The sequence below is a fragment of the Aotus nancymaae genome, unplaced genomic scaffold (genome assembly GCF_030222135.1).
Source record: "Aotus nancymaae isolate 86718 unplaced genomic scaffold, 86718_ANA_hifiasm-v0.15.2.pri h1tg000089l, whole genome shotgun sequence".
Taxonomy (NCBI): domain Eukaryota; kingdom Metazoa; phylum Chordata; class Mammalia; order Primates; family Aotidae; genus Aotus; species Aotus nancymaae.
Window position 1 is genome coordinate 9277980 of NW_026988504.1, and position 9372 is coordinate 9287351.

The window sequence follows — 9372 nt, forward strand, 5'->3', positions numbered from 1 at the left end:
AATAGCACCTTTCCTAGTTTAGAGGATAATTTGTCTGGTCACCTACTTGAGGGGAGCTTAGGAGCGTGAGAGGGGTAGGCGCAGATAGGAGAGATGCTCCCGAGGATGGAGACATCCGACCTATTTGCTTTGTTCTCTGTCCAGATCCTGTATCCTGGGCAGAAGCACCCTGGGTGTAGCTAGTGAAGATTGCTATATCCTCCTCAACTCAGATGAGGATTCCCCCATGTCAAATTCAGGAACACGAATCACGTGATACTCTGCTTCAAAAACTCACAGTGTGGCAAAAACCCTTAGCTTTTAGGCAGGGTGAATGATTATATCTGCTATTATAAATCACTCAAAGCTTTCCTATCGAGGTATCTGCATATCTGCTGCATGGTTATTGGTGTCCAGGAATCAGTTTTGAACTGTAAGTCCCCAGGGAAGATGTGGAAAGCATGCTGCATCTTGGATGTCAGCTCTGGATCTCAGCTCTCATGGCTGCCTGCCGGATTGGAGTATGAAGAAGGATTCTAAGGCCGTGTCCCAGTTAACATATGAATATCATGATTACATCTGCTTGGGGCACAGGAGATGCATTGGTGAGATCCTTGACTGGCATCTGTCACTCTCATCCCAGAGGGTGTCAAAAGTCTTAGAGTCTCTCTCTGCAGAAACCTGGCCTCATGCTGTGCTTGAATGAACGTCTGGGAATGACACTGGGAACACTGCATTGCCTACAGGGCTCTCTCTGCAACTACCGTACAGTCTCACTGCAAAGAGGGCACTGTGTTGGCTGCCTGGCATTGGGAAGAAAATTGGTCAAGTCTGGGACCAAGAGATAGCTTGAGAGAGAAAGATACCTTCTCAGACTAGCTTCAGCTCTTGGAGAAACGATCTGCCCCGCCCGGTACCAAGCACAGCTGTGATACATCCAAAAGGATGCTTGGCTATCTGGCCCCTCTCTGCCCCATCTTTCTTCCATCAGATCTCAGCCCCCGGCTTCTCCGGCAGGACAGCGGGGAGCCTGGCTCTCCCTCTTGCTCTCTGAACCTTACTCTAGCCTGCTTATTAAAAGAATTCCACCCTTAGACACAGATGCAGCAATGCAGAAGCTTTCTTGGCTCCACAGTCAGAGCTGCCACTTCTGTGGCAGGTGTTTCTTTGAGGTCTGTTTGGTCTTTTCAGTCACAACCACCCACCTCAGACAGGATGTTGTGTGTTCTAGGGTATCAGAGGAAGTATTTGCAAACAGGCCCATCTGTTCAAATGAGAACCAGGCTCCTCTCCCAAGCCTCACAAGGTCGCAAAGCCTGCAGTGTCAGAAGCTCTGCTGAATCCTTTATTATCTATCTTTCCAGCCAGCGGCTGATGAGAGATTGCGTGTGTGCTGACTCTCAGCTCTTTCAAATCATGTTGATTCGAAACTCAGCTGATCCGGAAGGGGCCGGTCCTCCATGTTGGCCATTTCAGGTCAGCTCCATAAAGGAGGCAGAGGGTGGATTTTCATGATGGAAACACACGGCTGATATTCACAAAGCTAGTTCATCCAGGAACACGAGAACAGGTGAGCTTTGGGGGAGTGGGTGAGGTGCAGGTGGCAATTAAGTCGCTGAGGTGCGGTTCCCATGTTGTTCCCATGGGGTGCGGCGAAAAGATTGACCTTCCTGGTTATATGACTGAACTGTGGCTGATGTCACAATTACCCTGAAAACAATCACACTGGCTGAATTATGAAGCTGAAGAATTCCGGACCCCAGAAGTTCCATTTCACCAGTGACAGCAGCCAGTGAATAACCGTGTCCACATACCATGCTGAGGCTAGACCTCCAGACCTCTCCACTTTTCCCTTGGACTTTGTCTCAATAGTCCTATATGATGTCAAAATAGCTACCTAGGTTCAACCCAAATCCCTGACTCTGGAATACGGAGGTTTAAATGGCTTAAAATGTTCCTGTGTGGAGGCAGATGGAAGAGACGGAGGATCCCTCCCTTCAGCGACTGTGGGGCTGTTTCTTATAAAGCGCAGATTTTGTGCACTTTTCCTGAACTTGAGGCACATTCAGAGCTGATTCCACGTAAAACTATTGAGCAGCTCCACTTTTAATATGTTGGTCCCACGGGTTCTTGGTACCTGTTTGAACTGCCCTAAAAACAGTCCCTAAACCCACAGACCTTTGGTGTCACTGGTCTTAGTTCGGGCTCACCCGAGCAGGTCCTGAGCGGAGGATCCCATGCACCTTTAGAAGATACAGGACCGCCGTCAGGGAGGTGGAAGGGGACAGGAAGGACACGCAGCCCGGAAGGAGCAGGGGCCAATCGAGCAGCTGGGGCTTAATACTCCGGGGTCCTCCCGAGACCCGTAGAACAGATGCCTCCAAGTCCTCCCTGCTGAGGGCAAGGTAGCTGGGGTACTGATACACCCAGTCCCCTCAGCCACTAGCTGAGGGTTCTCTGGGGGAGGGTGTTCATTTCCCTTCTTCTGACAAAGCAAATTTTTTTTTTTTTGCCCAGGCTGGAGTGCAGTGGCGCGATCTCCACTCACTGCAATCTCCGCTGCCCAGGTCTCGGTTCAAGCAGTTCTCCTACCTCAGCCTCCCAAGTAGCTGGGATTACCGGCATGAGCTACCATGCTCAGCTAATTTTTGTATTTTTAGTAGAGACTGGGTTTCACCATGTTGGCCAGTCTGGTCTTGAACTCCTGACCTCATGATCCACCCACCTCGGCCTCCCAAAGTGCTGGGATTACAGGCATAAGCCACTGACAAAGCAAACTTTCACGGCTTTAGAAAAAGCCCTCAGGCAAAGAGATGCAGATACTGGCAGGTGGAGTCAACAGGAGACCGTGGAAGCCACCAGACCCTGACTAGTGCCAGCCACAGCACACTCTAGCTCAGAGCCCGAGGTGACCTTCCCGTCCTGGGCACTGGAGACAGGAAATTCAGCACCAGCCCTGGGCCTCAGGGCCTGCGGTGGCTGCCATCACGGAGCCCAGGGCTGGTATCAGCCACACCAGTGGGTGGCTACTGCGGGTGGCAGCCACATCGCTGCCTCCTTGTGTGCCTTGTCCTCTCCTAGAAGCCCCAGGACAGAAACTTACACCAGCCTCTTTGCTCGGCCTCAATGCCTCTACCCTTTCCTGCTGCCACCTGGACCACAGAAGGCAGGGCCAGGCCGGGGGCAATCATATGCTCCTGGAAACATCTTGGAAGTCCTTAAATCCAAGACCGAAACACAAGTGCCCTCTGGCTGGAGACAATCAGGAGCGATTACAAAAGGGCCGCTGTGTCCTTTTCTTTCTGGCAGCAGCTGTTTCTGTCATGTGGTCTGGAGAAGTCCAGATGTGTTTGCTCAGGGTGCGGAGCCAGGCCCTCCCAGCAGAGATGAAAGAGCGGCAGCCCCAGCAGCTGGTACACAAAAGAGGCTGGTGCAAATCAGACCCTGGGTGGGAGGTCTCACAGGCCACTGGGTGGGCCGGGATGTTTCTATGGAGGAGCCAGCACCACGTGCACCACAGCAAAGAGGCGGCAGCAGCCACAGGCCTCCTGGCCCAGGGCAGGTGCTGCATCGCCTGACTCCTGTGCCCAGGGCGGGAAGGTCACCTCGGGCTCTGAGTGGCGGTGTGCTGTGGCTTGCGTTAGGCAGGAAACCCTGTGAGAATAGGCGTTTTCTCCCAGAGGCAACTGGGCCTGAGCAAGAGGGTGTATGCAGAAAGCTTGGCTGCTGTGTTTGCAGCACGGAGGGCAGTGCAAATGGTCCATCGGCCGAGGAAGAAAGGCTGATACAGGGGTCACAAAAAGACAGGGCGCATGACAGCACTGGTCAAGAACTGTGAGGGGTGGGGCATGGGAGAGTCCCCTGGGATGGCCGTCCAGTGTCACAGGTATGGGATAGAAGTGGCTTCCCCCAAACCTGTTCCTCTTCCAGGTTTCTCTGCCTCTGTAAATGGCAACTCACCCCCCAGGCCTCAAGCTGAAAACCTTGGAATCATCCTCCACTCCTCCCTGTCTCCCACACCCCTCACTCTAAAAGCTCTACTTTTAAAAAGGCATCTGCCATCCGGTCACCTCCAGCCACTTCCTCTGTTGCCACCACAACCTAAGCTGCCGTCATCTCTGCCTGTGTGTAAACATTTACTTGCCCTCCATCCTCTCTCAGCCGTTCTCTGGCTGAAGTCTCTCCCTGGCACTTCTCTGCACTTGACCTGTTCCCTATGCACATGCTCCTTCGACCATGGTCTCTTTCTCTTTCTCCCCAGTGAGATATGGACATGGTCTCTTTGCCTCTCCTGCACGCCCAGTGCTTTGAAGAGTGCCTCGCACAGGGTAAGTAAGCATTTGTTGAATTCATTGCAGCTGAAGACTCCAGACCCCGCAGGTATCACTCTGCTATGGGTTTGTCTTGTCCCCTTACTTAAGGGTCCCAAAGCAACTCCTAATATTTTCCCCACGGGGGAGTGAGAAAGAAGCAGCCTTACCCTAGAATGCCAGAAGAAATATTCAACAATGATAAGTAATATGGGAGTAGGAACACTGCCATTGCACTACCTCTGTCTAATCCTCAGGAGGTCTAGCCTACACCATTGCACTACTTCTGTCTAATCCTCAGGAGGTCTAGCCTACGCCATTGCACTACCTCTGTCTAATCCTCAGGAGGTCTAGCCTACACCATTGCACTACTTCTGTCTAATCCTCAGGAGGTCTAGCCTACGCCATTGCACTACCTCTGTCTAATCCTCAGGAGGTCTAGCCTACGCCATTGCATACCTCTGTCTAATCCTCAGGGGGTCTAGCCTATGCCATTGCACTACCTCTGTCTAATCCTCAGGAGGTCTAGCCTATGCCATTGCACTACCTCTGTCTAATCCTCAGGAGGTCTAGCCTACGCCATTGCACTACCTCTGTCTAATCCTCAGGGGGTCTAGCCTATGCCATTGCACTACCTCTGTCTAATCCTCAGGAGGTCTAGCCTACGGTACTGCATTACCTCTGTCTAATCCTCAGGAGGTCTAGCCTACGCCATTGCACTACCTCTGTCTAATCCTCAGGAGGTCTAGCCTACACCATTGCACTACCTCTGTCTAATCCTCAGGAGGTCTAGCCTACACCATTGCACTACCTCTGTCTAATCCTCAGGAGGTCTAGCCTGCGCCATTGCACTACCTCTGTCTAATCCTCAGGAGGTCTAGCCTACGGCACTGCACTATCTTTAATCCTCAGGAGGTCTAGCCTACAGCACTGCGCTATCCTTAATCCTCAGGAGGTCTAGTCTACGCCATTGCACTGCCTCTGTCTAATCCTCAGGAGGTCTAACCTATGGCACTGCACTATCTCTGTTTAATCCTCAGGAGGTCTAGCCTATGCCATTGCACTATCTCTGTCTAATCCTCTGGGGGTCTAGCCTAGTGCAGCTACTCTGGACATTCGTTGAGTTGAATTGAGTGAACAACCTCCCTTCCTGGTAGCCCACACTGGGCTCTCCCCTCCTGCTTAAGGGCTCATCTTCTGTGTTCTCTTAGCTCCCTGAACATTTTTCTATATTAACGCATGTGACACTGTCTTAAGGATGACTCCTCTGATGATAGCAGTGAGACTTTATTCTCGGTATCCCTGGGTCCATCTGGTATTTCTAAGTCCATGTTCTGACACATGACAGCTGCTCAATAAGGTCAAATGGTGAATGAAAGAATGAGGGAATGAATGAATGAAAAAGAAAAAGCAGGATGGTGAACCCCAAACCAAAGTTAGCTAAAACCTCCTGGAACCAGCAGGCACGACTACCACCCAAAGATGGTAGGACTAGATGAGCCGTTGGAAAGACATGTCCCTGCCCAGGCTAACGGGAGAGGCAGACGCCCACATAAGGGATACGTGCAAATAGGCCCAGCGACCACATCAGCACACATGCTTAGCTGCAGGCTAAGAACCAGCAGGTGACAGGCATGCCAGAGTCATCCAGGAAGGCTCCCTGAGCCCTGGCAGGTCCAATGCAGGCAGAGCCCTAACTCTGCTCAATTGCAATCTGTGTTTATGGGCCCATAATCAAATGGAAACTGAAAGTTTCTCATGAGAATCATCTGTCAAAATTGTGTGGTGTCCAGGCCCAGCGCTGGGAGGCTAGGTTATAAATTCTGAGCTCCGCTCCAGCTCTGCTCCATCTCTGGGGACTCGTGGGTCATTTTTCAACCCAGCATTAATCCAAGGAACTCGATCTTTGATCAAACACTATGTCTTACAGGCTGGGTATTTGGGATACTGATTATCCACTGTGGGATCGGGAGTGGGGGGCGGGGGGTAAGAGTAATCACGGGAGGAGAATCCATGAGCCAATCTCACCTCTCCTACAAGCTGAGCCGCTTACACAGCCACCTGTGTCCCGACCCCACCTGGCAGCTGCCCTTCCCTGAGCAGACACCCTCAGGCTCCCACCACAGACTGTGGTGACTACAGAACCCTGAGCCAAAGGGCCTGTCACAGAACCACCTCTTTTAAAAACATGGTTTTCCTAATTACAGAGATGCTCAATGCAGTAAAAGTGGAAAACCAAAAAGCACAAGAAAAAGAAAAATTGCTCATAATTCTATACCCTGGAGGAAAACTCTTTAACATTTTTGCCGCATAGATTTCTAGCCTTCTTTCTCTCTCCTCCCGGTCCTTTCTCTTTATAAACACACGTCTTATTGTACGTACTATTTTCTAGCCTGCTTTCCCTGTCATTCACGTCCCCTCCCCTGAGACTAGGCCATTATGACCATTCTGCTACGTCACTATCTTTCCCATAGCACGGTTTTTAATAGCCACATTCATTTTCTAGGTCAGTCCCTTTTATTGAGCAATTGGTTGGCTTCCATTTCTCCAATCGCATGGAAGATGCTGCAAAGAACATATTGTACATAGATCTTTGTACAAATCGGAGTATTTTCTTAAGATAAATTCGTAGGAGTAAAATTGTGCAGGTCAAAGAATCTGTACGTTTTTTAAAGTCATTTCATACTTTCTACACTGCGTCTCATTGTGCATTCGTGTCTTCAGCAATAGCCGACTATGGGCTGGGCACGGTGGCTCACGCCTGTAATCCCAGCACTTTGGGAGGCCGAGGCAGGTGGATCACGAGGTCAAGAGATCGAGACCATCCTGGTCAACATGGTGAAACCCCGTCTCTACTAAAAATACAAAAAATTGGCTGGGCATGGTGGCACGTGCCTGTAATCCCAGCTACTCAGGAGGCTGAAATAGGAGAATTGCCTGAACCCAGGAGGCGGAGGTTGCAGTGAGCCGAGATCGTGCCATTGCACTCCGGCCTGGGTAACAAGAGCGAAACTCCATCTCAAAAAACAAAAAACAAAAACAAAAACAAAAAGTAGGGCCAGGCGCAGTGGCTCATGCCTGTAATCCCAACACTTTGGGAGGTCGAGGTGGGAGGATCACCGGAGGCCAGGAGTTCGAGACCAGCCTGGCCAACATGGTAAAACTTGTCTCAAAAAGAAAAGAAATAGCCAACTACTGGGGGGATAATTTTAACTGGTAACCACCTTTGAGTAATAGCAGAGTAAGCAAACTTCTTATCTGCCACTAACGGCCAGATGGTTCCCCTTGCTGCTTACACTGGTTCATGGTTCCACTTACACAGAATCACAGTTCATCTCTGGCTACAGCTCTGGAGACATGGTGTGGTTTAGAATAGAGGCTCCTCTTAGAAAATCAACTCTGAACCCCCAAACTCCTTCTGACTGTGTTGGGTCTTTAGAATTTATTTAAAAGGTAACACGGTGCCTGCTCTTGGCTTGTGAAGACTTTCACCTGAACACGGTTACTTAACTGGGTGACCTGGCGCGGGGAGGTCTGATGGAGTATGAAGGCAAGGAAGATGAGTCAGCTGGCTTAGCGAGGGACGAACAGCAACCTAACAACGGCAATTAGAAGGGTTAAGAAGAGCAATTAGATGAGAAAGGGTTTTGAATTCCCTAGGACCAGAGGGAACGGAGAAGCCTCTTTTCTGTTGCTGAGCTCTATGAAAGCTTGCGTGCACATGTGGACAATGAAAGCTTAGAGTCACCCCGGGTGGCCCATTTAAATGCACCTAAAAAGTTGTGAGGCACAGGGAGGCAGTGCAGGGCCACTGCTATTTATCATCCATCCATTCCTTGTAGAAACTCTCGGAGGTGACCTTTGAGCCTCCCACGCAGAATGTTCCCTTGAAGAACACACATCAGGGCACCCAGGGGCAGGGCCAACCTTTGGGAAAATTGTGAATAGAGACAAAATTGTCTTCGGGGGTCTTTTCGCCTCCCTGGCAGTGACTTCCTTCCCTCCTGGTCTCCTCATCCTTCCAAAGTACAACACCAACTACCCGATGCCGTCCTCAACAGACAGCTGGCGAGGCGAGAAGAACACAGGCTTTCGGCCAGAGTGGCCTGCATCTTACCTTGCTGTGCAATCTAGGGAAATTACTAAACCTTTCTGATCTTCTGTTTTTGCATCTGTACAGTGGGGGGAGGCGGGTGGAATGCTGGTTTGATTTCTTCTTGTTGTGAAGTGAGATGGCTGATATATTCAAAAGCACGAGGCCGGGTGTGGTGACTCATTCCTGCAATCCCAGCACTCTGGGAGGCGGAGGCGGGCAGATCACTTGAGGTCAGGACATTCGAGACCAGCTTGGCCAACATGGTGAAACCCTGTCTGTACTAAAAATACAAAAATATTAGCCGGGCGTGGTGGGGCATACCTGTAGTTGTAGCTACTCAGGAGGCTGAGGCATGAGAATCGTTTGAACCTGGGAGGCGGAGGTTTCAGTGAGCTGAGATCGACGTGAGATCCTGTCTTAAATAAAATAACATTTTTTAAAAGTACTCAGCACACAATGTACACATAACGGACACTCACTGAATATTATTTACCACGTTTTTCATCTCGGCATCCAGGGATGCTGTTCCCGGGCGGGCTGCGAACCCTGTGCTGTGACCCTGGCTCGGGCCTGTGTGCTCTGATCCCTTTGCAAGAGACAAGGTCGGTTATGTGATGCTGAATGCTGGTGATCCTTCAGACATTTAAGGAAATAATGATGGATTTAACTACGAAATTGTTCTTGACAACATTGTTTCTAATACCTGAGAACCAGATGCGATCTAAATAGCAAACGCAAGACTAAATAAAATAGAAAATGTCTCTATCATAAAACACTGTCAATATCAATTTTGGTCAATGCGTGAGGTTAAAAAATGACAATCCAAATGTTGGTATCCATTTGCATTTCTTTAATCTTTTTATTGGCTCTCTTTCAGCGTACACTGCTTACCCCCATTGCGGGTACATCTTTATATTTGGTTATTTTAATTTTTTCTTGTGGGTTATCTGAATGCCTCGTGAGCTAATGCATCGGCTTCTTGTCTGT

General features: G+C 50.0%; 1 long non-coding RNA gene across 1 annotated transcript; it reads left to right on the forward strand.

Moving 5' to 3' along the window:
- The first annotated feature begins 1466 nt into the window (after nucleotides 1-1466).
- Nucleotides 1467-8963, forward strand: LOC105718312 (uncharacterized). The gene is made up of 3 exons (XR_001107730.2): nucleotides 1467-1549; nucleotides 4241-4307; nucleotides 8903-8963. It is a non-coding gene; the product is annotated as an uncharacterized LOC105718312 (long non-coding RNA).
- The last annotated feature ends 409 nt before the right edge of the window (nucleotides 8964-9372 follow it).